We start from the raw sequence: 15,643 nt of genomic DNA, 5'->3' as shown, positions 1-15,643 counted from the left end.
AAAAATTATAAATATTGTACTAATAATTAAATAAAAAGTTATAAAAAAAAGTCACAGACTTTTAATAAATACGTTAAATAGTAGCAATAAAATAATGATAATGTAGTGATTTCTTAATAAATATAAATATAAAAAAATTAAATAAATATTTTTTTTTATAAATAAAATATTATAAAAAAAAAGTAAAAAACAGTAAAAAAGTATATATAAAAGTATCGGTTTTTAAAAATATTAAAATACTTTCTGATGATAATAAATATTCTAAAAAAAAAGTTCTTAAACAATAATAATATTAAAAAAAGCTACTGAAAAATAAAAAAAATATTTTAATAATAAAAATGTTAAAATACTAAAAATAAATAATAGAAAATTTATAAAGAAAATAATACTAATAATAAAAAATATACTTCAATTATAGTAAATATTCTTAAAAATGCTATTAAATTAAAAAAAGAAAATACTTTTAAAAAAATAATAAAATACTTTATTAAAGTATATAATATTATTTAAACAGTATTAATATATATATATAAATACTTTAAAAAATAATACTTATATCATAATATTAACACAAAACTATAAAAAACACTTTTAAAGTGTATATAGTAATTAAAAAAACTTTAAAAAAGTAAATAGAAAATACTTTTATATGATATAAATATTATTAAAAACAAAAGAAGGAATTTTATTCGAAATTTTTTAATAATAATATCAATATACAATTTGAAAAATTAAAATTATAATAATAATAAGCTATAAAAAATAAAGAAAAATAGTTAATAGAATAAAAGTATTATATAAAATATTATACTTTAATAAAAATATATTTAAAACTCTATAATAAAAAAATATTTTTAAAGCAATAGTAATAAAAATAGTATTACAAATAATAATAATAATAAAAGAATACATTTAAAAAAATATATAATACTATGAATAATAATAAAAATTTAATATGAAATATCTTTAAAAAAATAATAAATACTATTAAAATTTATAAAGATACTTCCATAATAATAAAAATGAGACGACTCACTTAATAATAATAATTATAAAACCTATTAAAAGAGAAAGAAATTATTCAAATATAACATACTTTTAAAGTACCATAAAAAATATAAAAAACTTTAAAAAGATAATAAAAAAACTTCAATAATAATAAAAGGATATACTTTTATAATAATCATAATAATCACAAATAAAAAAGAAATAGCTTTTATAAAAATACTATAAATGTTAAAAAAATTTAACATTTTTAAATCTTTGGATTTGTTAGCCACTAAATAACTACAAAATTGGTAGCTAAAGAAACAAAAAGTTCGACCTTTTCTAATAAAAATTTATAATTATTACTTATTATAATATATATAAAAAAAGTTTTTAATAAAAAATATAAAATAAAATAAAAATAATTTTTTTATATAAAAATTTACTACTATTTACCATTAAGAACATTTTACTTTGCACAAAAAAAAATATATAATAAACATTTTTTTTTACATTAATTATTATTATATATAAGAATATAACAAAATTTTTCATGAAAAAAAACTTCCAACTTTTTCATAAAAAATAGAAAATAAATAAAATAATATTTATTATTATTATAAAATATATTTACATGATAATTTTACTATTATTAAATCTAATTAATATTATGAAACATTAATACTTATGAAATAATCATTTATTATTAATAAATATAATAAAACATTTATTAAAAAAATGATAAATAACTTCAAATTTTTTTAAAAAATAATAAAAAATAAAAATAGTTATTTATTATTATAGTTATATCCTTACTCTAGTTACTAGTAATTTTTCATTAAAAAAAAAATAACTATAATAAAAATACATTATAACAAGTTTTTTCATATTAAAAAAATAATAGCCTACAGCTTTTGTCATAACGATCTTTACTTAAAATATATTATTGTTATTAATATCATAATAATAAATAAGTAAAAACCTGAAGTAAAAACAAGAAAGTCAGAATGGTTTATAATAAATAATAAAAGTTTCTTCCAAAACTTATGAATCACTTTAACAGACTTTTCACTAAAAAGTTAAAAAAAATATTAAGTAAATAAGCTATATATAAAAATAAAGAAATAAAGTAGTATATTTTTTAATGGATTATAACATATGATTATATAAGAAGATTATAAAAATGTATATATATAAAACTATTATAAAGTACATTAATAAAAAGAGCATAAAATATTTGTTATAGTTAATTAATAAGAAAATAAATAATAATTTAATAAGCCCTTCAATAAAATTTTTATACACAATTATAGTAATAAAAAAAAATTTACTCTACAATAGTATATAAAAAAACTAAAGAAAGTTTATTTAATGTTATCAATGTTTATCGAAGATACGAAGATACGAAGATACAGAAAAAATTATATAAGTAATAAGTATAATTTAAAAAATAATATACATCAAAACTATATCAAAGAAATAAAAAAGTTAACCAAAGAGAATATAAAATTGGTTATCATTACGACCAAAAATTATATTTTTATTATATGATAAAAATATTCTACCTAATATAAAATAATACAGAGAATAACTATAGCAAAATATAAATATTATTAACTTTTACTTAACCAATGAAAATACGATTGTATAATAAAAATTTTATGTGCAACCAATGAAAAATTATTATATATGAATATTGAAGTTATCAATAATAAAATATATTAAAACTGTAGTAAAGTAAACTAATTGAGGTAAACAAGGAGAGTACGACAAAAAAAATTTATATTTCTATAATAATAAAAAGATTTTACTTTGTTAATGGTAATATATATAAATATAATATTAAAGTAAACGATAAAATAAACCCATAAAATATTATCAATATTTTAATTAACCAATGAGTATATGATTAAATAATAGCAATGTATGTCGACCAATAAAAACTCTTATATAGTCACAATAAAATAAAAGATAATATATATTAAAATATTATAAAGTAAAATAACAGATATTAACGATAATAAAAAGTGCATATAATACAATAAATATCAAAGTTAACCAATCAGGATATGGATAAATAATAATGTAATGAACGGATCAATTAAGTATAAATACAAAGTGACATATTTGAATGTTGACAAAATTATTACATATGTATAAAAAATAAGCGAAAAAAGTATTTTTTCATGAAACTTTATAGTATAGAAAAAAATCTTTTATAAAGCGTAGTAATAATAACTACTTAATTATTTTAATTTTTAATAATAACAAAAAATATATATAAAGAAATAAAAAGATGTGCACTTTTTTAAGAAATAATAACTTAAAAAGGTAAAAACATTATATAAAACAAATATGTAATTAAGATAAATTAATAATAACAATAAATAATATTTACTAATATAGTTAAAAATAATAAATAATAAATAATAAATAAGATAAAATATAAATAATAGCTACAAATTATTAAATACTTATTTAAAAAATAAAACGAAAAGTTTTATGAAAAATATAAAAGTTATACTTCTTTGTAACAATAACATCTTTAAAAGTATTAAGTATTCATATTATAAATAATTATATTTAATAAACAAAAAAAATATTTTTATTTTAAAAACTATAACTACAAAAGTAATAATATAAATATATAAAGTAATACTTATTGATCACAATAACACATTGAAGTAAAAATATTTATATTTAAAATGAAACAAATGATAATAGAAATAATATTTTTTTATAATAATAAAACTTTAAAGGTAATAAATATATATAATATAAAACTATATAAATAGTATTTTTTTATTTATAATAATAAAAAAATAAATATAAAAATGTAAATAAAATTTTTTTTAATAATAAAATACGTAAAAGGATTGAATATTTATAAGAAATAAAAATTTTTATAGAAATGTATGTAATAATAACACCTACAAAAGTATTAATATTACTATTGAATATAAAACTAACAAAAAATATAAAAAGGTATACCTATTTATAATATTAATAGAGTAAAATTCACGAAAGTATTTAAAACTATATATTTTATATTTTTTATTAAAATATATACGTAGCATATAAGTAATATAGGTTTAAAAATTTTTTATTGCTAAAAAAAAGTATAATAAGTAAATATATAATAAAAATAATAAAATTCGTAATAAATAAAATTTATAAAAGTGAAATAATAAATATAAAAGTATAAAGTTAAAGTAATGGATATAAATAGAAAATAAAAATATAAAAAATATATAATGAAATTTTTATTATAAATGTAAAATATATAAATATTAATTAAAATTCAAAGGATTTATATAAATAATAAATAATATATAAAATTATAAAAAAATAAAAATTATTGTTTTTTTATAAGTAGTAAAATATATCTATATAATTATTAGTATGATTCATAAATAATATATAAAAAATATATAATATATATATAAATATACAAATAACTTATTGTTATAAATAATGAAATATAAATAAATTTAAAAAATTCATATAAATAAAATATTAAACTATAAAAAAATAAAATATTAAAAAATATAAATTAATGCCTTTTTATAACAATTAGTAAAAGTCTACTTACATAATAATAAAATAATTTGTAAATAATAAAAATAAAATATAATAAATATAAAAATATACAAATACTTTCTTATGACAATGAAAGTAAAATAAATATATATGATATAAAAACTAAAAGAATTCATAATATAAAATTAAAAAAATAAAAGTAATACTAATAAATTAAAATTTTTGTTTTTTATATTATAATTAATAAAATATATTCATAGAATAACAAATTAATTCATAAATAATAAAAATAAAATATAATAAATATAAAAGAATATAAATAATTTTTTGGTAACAATCCAAGTAATAATAATTACGGTAAGAAAAAATTTATATTAAAAAAAATAAAAGAAGGAACTTATAATTTTTTATACTTAGATAATTATAAGTTCATATATAATAAATATAAAGTTTGGAAAATTCATATATATAAAATATATAAAAATAAAAAAAATTAAAAGAAATATTAAGTAATACACATGGTATTTTTTAATAAATCAGAAAAATAAATAAAAATAAAGAAATTCATAATATATAATATAAAAATATAACAATAATAAAAGTTTTAATAAATATATAGATATATGTAAAAATAAATATTATTAAATATTAACAAATTGTGTGCATTAAAAAGTAAAATAATATTCACAAATAAATTTACATGTATAATCTACTATTATAAATAAGAAGTGCATAAATTATTATATATTAAACAGTTTAAAAATATTTTGATTATGACAGTAAAGTTATCAATGAATACAAAATATTGTTAGAGACAAAAATAATAAGTAAAATATTATTAATATATATTTATTTACATTATAAATATAATTATGCATAGAATATAAGATATTAGTAATTAATATAGTGTTAATATAGAAAAGAGCAAATATAAAAATAAAAACGGTTAAATTGATATAAAAATAGAAATTATTATTAAAGTATATATTAAAATAAATAAAAAATACTACCTAACATAAAAAAAGTGTATAATAGTAATTATAATAAATAAAATTATTAAAATTTTTTTCTTTACTTTTATAAAAATTTACTATTAATCTTATTAATAAATTCATTACTTTTATAAAATAATAATATAAATACTTTATAAAAATATTATAAAAGTTAAATTTATTATGTCAATAAAAAATTATAACTTAATAAATATTAAGTAAATTATATGGAAAATGTATATGAAAAATATAATAGTCAACAAAAAAAAGTAAGAATAATAAATTATTAACTAAAGAAGTAATAAACTAAATTTCTAAATCTAAAAAAAAGTAATTAAATATTATTATATTTAAAATGTATAGAAAAAGTTAATATATTTAAAAAAATAACAAGTAGAGATCGATAATAATATATATAAAATTTTCAATAATAATATTAATAATATATTTTTAAAAATAAAAATAATCTAAATATTAACATATTTAAAAAAATAAATAAAAAGTGTTCTAAATTTTAAAAAGTAATAATAAACATAATTATATAAATTTGAATAAAAATTGAATATAATAATAATAAAAGTATTTTAATTTATATTAATATAGTTTATAAAAATAATATATTTTTAAAAATATATAATAAAATAAATAATAAGATAAACAATTTCAGAAAATATTGATAAAAACCAATGGATTGAAAAGAAACGAAATAATTCCCAAGAGATTTACAAGCTATAATAATAAGAAATAAAGCTAATATATACATTAAAACTTTTATGGTAAACGTAATAATAATATGTAGAACTTTATATTATTAAAGTAAATTTAATTGATAACAATATAAACACTTTAATAAATTTAAAGATAAAAAAATATAAAAATAAATTTGAAATAATAAAAATTTTTAACAATCAAAAATAATTAAATAAAAAAAAAGACTAAAGGAATAAAAAATAAATTACTAATAAATAAATATGAGTATATAGTATTGTAGTAAAATATAAAATAGTAAAACTTTACAAAATTATAAATAGTAAAAATCAAATGAAACTTTAAATCAATTAGAAAAAGTAGATATTAATATAATCCAATCAAATCCGTAAAATTTATATAATTGACCAATCCAGCAATAGATTTATGGTTTTCAAAAAAGCACAAAGTTCGGAATCAGGTAATAAATCGATATTATTGAATTTATTTTTTATTATGTTTCTATAAAAAATTTTATATAATAAGGAAATAATAATTATAATAAAGTAGTAATTAAAATAATAATACGTTTTTATTAAGGGATAAACGAATTCCAAATTACTATAAAAATTATGGAAAAAAAAAGTGCAGGCGCTCCAAAAGTTGGGATTTGTCGATTCAGCAAGAAATTTAAAGAAAACACCGCATATATTAATGCATTCTAACCATATAAATATTATTATTAGTATTGGTTTAAAAAATTTTAACATTCATGACAAATTTCTAATATTCTATTAAACTATTTATTTCCTTAAATAATGTGTATATTTCTATATTTTTTAGCTTTTTTTGACCGTAAATATTTATTAAAACATGCCTGATTCGGTGAAGGAAAAACTCACTATTTTAAGCACTTCTAAAAGAAAAGGAATTTCTTCGAAATTTCTTGCTTAAAAAATTGATAAAATTTACTTTTTTTAATGATATTTATTAGTCAATTACCATTCGCCATTGTACGCTCCTCTAAAAATGAGAGGAAGTAATTCAAAAGAGGAATCGTGTGCGCTTGCAGTGATTGAATAAACATTCTTTCCTATCCACCAATCAAAAGGAAGATTAATAAAAAATTTATTACATACATTAAAATACTTGTGAAGCCCCCGAAACTTGTGTGCCGTACAATCGACAGCAAATCGCCTGCAGCTATTAATTTAATTAATAAATTAATAGTATTATAATTATTATTATGACATTACTTCTACTTTATTTTATTTATTATTATTATCCAAAAATTTATAGTTTTAATATTATTACATTAACAAAATTGTTAAAAATATATTTTATTATATTTTAACAATTTTATATAATTTAATATAGTTTATTAAAATAATAATATTAAATATATAAGTATGAAATATTTTATAGAGAGTAATAATCTAATATTTATTTAGTTTTTTAAATATATTTTATTAGTATTATTATTATAAAAGTTTATAATATTAATATTTCTGTTTTATTTTTTATTGCTTTTATAAAAAATTATAGTAATGAATTTTTTATTAATTATAAATTTATAAGGATTATTTCTAATATTTGTAAAAAATTATAATTTTTTTATAATATTTTGGTTAATAAGTAAATAAATACCATTATTTTATTTGTTTATAATAATTTCTTATATAATATTTTACAAATATACACTTATTATATGCATTGTTTTTTATTTTATTAATATAAATGGTAAAGTAGTAACAATTTATGTACATAGTTTCCATACTTTATTTTTCTTTCAACTTTTCGAATATTACTTACATATTTGTTTTTCACTTATATAATAATTTTTATAAACTTCTTAAATAGAAATATTATATTCAACGTATTATAAATATATCTATATTTATTTAATTAGCTTTATTTTAATATTTCTATTTCATACATTTTTATTTTATTTACACAATAATAACATTTCTATTCATTAGAAATAATAATAGCTTCATTTATTTTTATTTTTTTATGAAATGCCTATAAAATTATTATATTTTCACAATAAATTTAAATTTGGTTGTATTATTTTTTTTCACCTGTTATCTTTTTTATGGAAATTTATAAATTTTAATCTATATATTAATAATTATGGTTATCTCGTTATTTACTATTAATTCTTTAATATTTCCTCTTTTATAAAGTTTCTTCCTCTTAATAATTTTATATAATAATATTTACATCGTTTTTACTCTTGTATATAGTAGTGGCCACAAATATATAAAATAATTTTTTATATCATTTTTTAATACTATACAAAATTTATATATATTATTGAACATTTTTTAGACATAATATAAATATTAATTGTGATTATTTTATTAAATAAATTAATACATATACGTATAAAAAAAATAATTTATTACCTAAGTTTTGATTATATATATTATTATAATAAATATTTATATAAAAGTTTTAAAATATTGATAATAATAAAAGAATAAATTAATGTAAACTACATAAAAAAAAAATTTATAACATAGTAATGAGTTGATAAAACAGACCAAAAAAAATTATTAATAATATTTTATATATAATAATAATAGAGCAATAATATTTTATTATCAAACAAATTATAATAAATTTTATCAAAAAAAAACTAATATAAAAAAATTTAGCGATAAAAAAAATTTTATACCAAAATATAATAATATTAAAAAACAAATTAAAATATTATTTAAGGATTTTTTTTAAAAGTTATTCACAATTTATAATATGAAGCAAAAATTATTTTATAACAAACATAATAATAATATTAATAGTTATGATAACTATAAGAATACTAACGAAAATAACAGAAGTATTAGAATTATAGATACAATAATAACAATTATAATTACTTCACATAAAAGCTGATCTTCAACGGCAACGCAAATACTAGAAAACTTATTTTTATTATAATCATTAGTATCATCAAAGTTTGATAAAAATAATATAAATTCATAGGAAATAGCATGCAAAGAGTCCAATTCATAGATAAGAATATTTATTAAAGATTTTTTCCTAGAAATAAAAATAAAATAAAAAAGTTAATATGTATATAATAAATAAATAATATTAATAAAAATAATAGTAAGAATAATTATAATACATATATATAATTTATTAAATAACGTAATAACTATTATATAAAATATAATTAATATTTATTAAATCAATTTATTTTATTATTTTTCTTTTTAACTACTGTTTACTTTTATATTTAACTTTCCTTAAATTTACTTACTACGAAATTTTTTAAGTTAACATGTAATAATAAATAATATAATATATAATAATAAAGGAAATATTATATTAAAATATAAATAAACTACCTAAAAAATATTTAAAAGATAATATTACATAGAAAATTATAAAAGTTAATATATAACATAAAATACTAAAACAATTATTATATAAAAAATAATAATAAATATAAAGTATAACTAATAATAATATCTAATATAACATGACTTTTTATAAAAATAAATGCAATGAAAGTTAATAAATAAAATAAAACATGTAATAAAAAAATAAAAATACTTGAAAAAAAATCAGTTTATTAATTATTAATGATATATAGAAATAGATAAAAGGAACGGAGAAGTATATGAATAGAAAAAAGTTATATAATAAATAAAATAGAAGAAATATAAGTAGTATTTTAAATAAATAATAATAAAATATTAAAAAAAACCAAAATAATATACTAAAAGCACAAATGCAAAAAGTTTCAATAAAATAGTAAAAAATATAATAAATATCAATAATAATAGTAAAAGGATTAATAAAGATCAAAAAAGTTTTAAAAAATATAAAATATAGTAAAAAAAAGAACTAAATAAATAAGATATATACATAAAAGTATTTTAAAAGGTTATTATTTTATAAAATAATAATAAACATTTATATAATAATAAGAAATAATCTACAAGAAATAAAGAAAAGGAAATAAATAATAATAAATATATAAAAGTGATAATTATGTTAATAATAAAAAAACTAAAAGATATATAATATTTTAGTGAAAAAATAATAAGTACATTAAAGAATAAATTATATTACAAAAATTATAATAATTATAATTAAAAATAATAATTCTTTCAAGTTGTAAAAGAAAAACAATATAAATAAATATTAATTGCTAATATAATAAGAAAGTGACTAATAATAATAAAAAATTTTCACCAAAAAAGTATGAAAATATGTAATAAAAATAAAAATATATAACAAATCTAAATATAATAACAAAAGAGGAAAAAAATTTATTATAAAAATATTTTAAAATAATCATAAAAATACAATAAAATTTTACAAAAAATAAAAAAATAATAAAAGTACACAAAAATATACATCAACAGTGAAACATACAATGATTGGTGGGGCAACTTGTAGAAAGGAGCCCAATCACACGCCTTCGCAAAGTTATTGGCTAATTCAACCAACGTGGAAACTTTATGATGATAAAAACTTTCTTCGTTGCTGGTCATTTTTATAAATTGATTTTTATTTTGTAATATTAAATTCATAATGCTCCAACAACATGCTAATAAAAAAATAATAACTAATATTTTTCAGTATTATTTTTTATAATCTATAATTACTATAAAAAAAAGGAAGCAGATAAATAATAATAACAAGTAAAATAATAATATTACATTCTAAAAAGAATATATAAAATAGTATATAATAATAGAGTATTCTGAAAAAAAAATTAATCTATTATTATTTATTACTATTTATATTAATAAGCAAATAGCTATAAAAAATAGTATAATAAAATAATAAATTATTAGTATAGAAAATCTTTCCTTTTTATAATTATTTATATCAAAAGCAATTTATAATTACTTAATAATAAAATACTTTTACTTATTATTATATTTATAAAAGTTTTAATGATGTAAAATAATTTAATGATAACTTATATAGAATAATATAATAAATTATTTAAAATAATAAATATAATCTATTATTATTTATATAAAGATAACTTAAAAATGTAATTATTATATAATATTTTTATCATTAACATTAAAAAGCAATACATTATTATTATTAATAATATACTTTTACTATTAGTATATATACATATATGTAAGGATATGGTAAAATCATAAAATAATAAATAATTATCATGGAAATGTTTCATGACAATTATATATTTATTTATTATTATATATAAGAGTATATATATATTAATTCAATTATATATAAAATGTAAATAAATAACATATAATAATAAATAGTAAAAAATTTCAAAAAATATATTTTTTATTTTACTTATTTATAATACAGTACAATATACTATAGATTTATAAAACAATTTTATATAATAAATTAGAATAACCGTGGATAATAAGAAGTATGTAGTAAAAAAATATATTACTAATACTATTTCTTTATTATTATTACTACTATTATTTTCTCTAAGAAAAATTAACGATATATGATATACTTATTATAATTTTTTATTTGTTAACATATCATTATTACAATAGATATTTTATAACTCTCCAAGCAAAAGTTATCACTATATACTGAAAATTATATTTCTATTTTTTAAAGTAGATTTAAAATGTGAATTATACTTTAATAAAAAAAGATTTTAACTTTTTTTTATTAAATATTGATTATCAAATTTCTTTATTAATTACAAATTTTATAGTAAATTTTTAATTATTATTACTATTATTATAAATTTTAATACTTATAATATTATTTCTTTAAAGTTACGAATTTATTTTTTTATAAAATTATTATAATTATTTTTCTTTAAGCATTTCTTTATAGTAAACTATAATTATTTATTTTTTATTATAAACATTTAATATTTAAGTATTTCTTTTTTTATTATATTTTTAGTTTAAAATCAAATAAAGTTAATTTATAATAATAAATAATATAATAATAAAGTTTTTTATTACACGAAAATATAAGAGATTACAAGTACCCGATAAGGTTTTGGGGCAGTTTGTTAATAACTGTAGCAAATAGTAACCGTCTTGGTAAGAACCGCCTGCAAAAAATATAGAGAACTTTAATAATAAGAAAAATATTATTAAATAAACGTTTTATATGAAAATATAATAAAAATAAAGAAATAAATAAAAAACGTTAAATATAATAAAATAATATGAATATGTAAAAAAAGTAATATATGAAAAATATTCATAATGACCGCATAAATAATAAAAATATAATAATTGTGATAATATAAAAAAATAATAAACAATAAAATTAAATAATATAACTATTACAATAAATATATTTATAAAGTAATATAAATAATATGTATTAATATGAAATAATAAAAATGCATAAATATAAATATGCAAAAAAAAAACTTAATGATATAGAAAAAATATAAATATTTTGAACGTATAAATATTAATATAAAAATTTAGATAGAAAAGAATTATACAATAATTATCAAAAAAAAATTTGTATATAACACAAAAATAATATAAAGATAATTAACAATAATTATAATAATATAGTTATTATATAAATATATATAAAAAAATAATACAATTCATAAAAATATGAACAGATAAATAAATATATATTATGACGAGAAAATTATTATATTACATCTATAAGTTAAACATAATAAGAACAATAATATGAACGTATATACAATCAATAGTTAATAAATTTAAAAAAATTAGATATAAGTATAGAACAATAAAAAGTAAAAAAAATCAAAACAAGAATTATAATAAAATAATATGAGAGTATAAATAATAAAAATATAATGATAATAATAAAATGTTAATATAAAATAACATGGAAAAAATTAAATAACGATATTTAATATAAAAGATACATTATATTATATATCCATGCAAACTTTTATTAGATAATAATATTAAAAAAAATTATTAAAACGTAATAATAACAAAAATATAAAAATAATAAAAATATATAAATAATAAAAGTATACATAAATAATATTATATTAATATATTTAATAAAAATATTAAGTACATGAATAAAAAAAGTAGCATGTTACTAAAATAATATAATAAATACTTATCTTAGACATACTACACAATAATCAAAAGTAAATAAAAAGCATATATATATATAACAAGGATATTAACATATTAATAATCATGAAATTATTAATATATAAAACATTTACTAATAATAGCATAAGTTAAAATAGGAAATAAGTCCAAGGAAAACCCATAAAAGTTTATTTAAAACTTTATATAAAACTTAATATATCAAAATAGGATACAAATAAAAGTTAGCATAAGAAAATATTTTTAATAAAAATTATTGTTTTCTATATATTATTATAAATAACATTTACTTATTATTATGACAAAATTCTTTCTATTAATTACCGTTATCTATGTTTATTACTTTAAATAATTTTTTAAATAGTATTATACTATTCTTTATTGTGTTTATTAATATTTCATTTTACACTTCTGAAAAATATATAAAAGAAATAGAAATATACAAGTATAATTATATGAACTTTTTTAATAGTAAAATAAAAAATAATAATCTTAATAAATGATAATAAAATGAATAAACTCAATAAAAATATTTTCGAGGAACAAATTTATTTGATAACAATAAAAATGTTTTTATATAATATTAAAAATATTACAATATTTATAAATATTATTTTATAGTAATAAAAAAATCACAATAAAGTTGTGCTTAAAAAAAATATTGACGAAAATATTTATATCAATAGAAAAGAAATTAAGTTCGTAATAAGAGTATACTATTCATAAATTTTATTATAATAATATTATTAAACAAATAAAAAATTTTTTTTTAAAATTTAAAAATTTTTATAAGTTCCTTAATAATTTTGTTTCCCATAAAAAATAATAATAAACAATTAAAAGTTGTAAAAATTATAAAATTATTTAGAGTTCGTTAATAATTTAGTAATTTCGCTTGACGCTGGTTGTTATTGGTTGCCTTCTTAAATTGACCTATAAAATGGGTTGATAACGCCCCTTTGCCCAACTAGTAACTGCTAAAAGAAGAGCCTTACACAGCTCAGAAGGGCCGGACAACACACTTTATCTGCACTAGACGGCAAAAACGTTTATATAATAATAATAGGAAATAGAAAAATGGCCATAAGTTAGAAAGTAGATAAACATTAAAAATAAAAATATATATTTTATAATAAAACTTTTTAGCGGTGGTAATAAAAATAATTTATTGAAAAAATAATTGAAAAAACTTAATAAGAAGTTGTAAAAAATTAAATATTACGATTATAATATCTAAGAAATATAGAATAGATATATAATAAAAATATAAAAGGAATATAATAATAATATTATTGTTTTTTGGCAAATTATTAAAAATAATTGATAAACAATAAGAATTATAATAAGAAAATTTTGAAAAAAAATAAAAATAATAAAATTTTAATAGACATTAATAATTAATAGTGAAAACATTAAAGAAATATAATGTTTGTAAAAACTATTTGTAGTAAAAAAATAGATAATAATTACTTTCCAGTAAAGTAAATATAGTAAAGAATAATAACAACCATATAAAAAATTATATAAAAAGGAAATACAATTATAATAATTAAAATAAAAAAAATATAGTTATAAATATAATAGAAAAATAGCAATAATAATGTTCAAAAAGTTTAAAAGTAAAATAAGTCTTTAATGATAATAAAATGGTAACAAAAAGAAATATAATAATAAAATATATATAATAATGAATTTTATAATGATATAATAAATGAAAATAATAAAAAATAATAATGTTTTTTAAAAATTTGTATAATAATAAATAAATAAAATATTAATCAATAATAATACAAAAAATATATTAGAAAATTTTGAATAATAATATATTACAATAAAAAAACTTAAAACCAAAAGAATTGATAAGAAAATATTGCTATAATAATATTAATTAATCTACTTATTATTTGTGTTTTGTGTTAAATTTTATTATATAATTTTACTACTTCATTTTACTTTTAAACTTTTTATTTTGATAATATTTTAATTATTTTTATAATCGAACCCTTTCCAATTTTTTATAAAATTTCAATTGTTTAAAATAATTATTATAATAAAAAATAAATAACTTAATTTTGTATTTTATATTTTTTATTACAATAATATTAATAAAAATTTTACTGTATATTATTGTTTAAATAATATATATTATAATTTTATAAATAAGTAAGGCAACTAATATATAAGAATTTTATATTTATAGGATATAAATTTTGTTTAGAAGTAAATAATATAGTAATATATGAAATATTCAGCTTTATTTAATAATAATACAAAAATTATTAAACAATAGTATATTTTATTTTTATAATAATATTAATAATAGCAATTAAAAATTATTGAATAATATTTATAGAAAAATAATACAAATAATAAAAAACAAAAACA

Source organism: Zophobas morio, unplaced genomic scaffold, assembly GCF_036711695.1.
Source record: "Zophobas morio isolate AGI-343-1 ecotype UQ-CSIRO unplaced genomic scaffold, CSIRO_AGI_Zmor_V1 ptg000099l, whole genome shotgun sequence".
NCBI lineage: Eukaryota > Metazoa > Arthropoda > Insecta > Coleoptera > Tenebrionidae > Zophobas > Zophobas morio.
The sequence above is the reverse complement of the archived record's forward strand: the minus strand, read 5'-3'. Positions refer to the sequence as shown.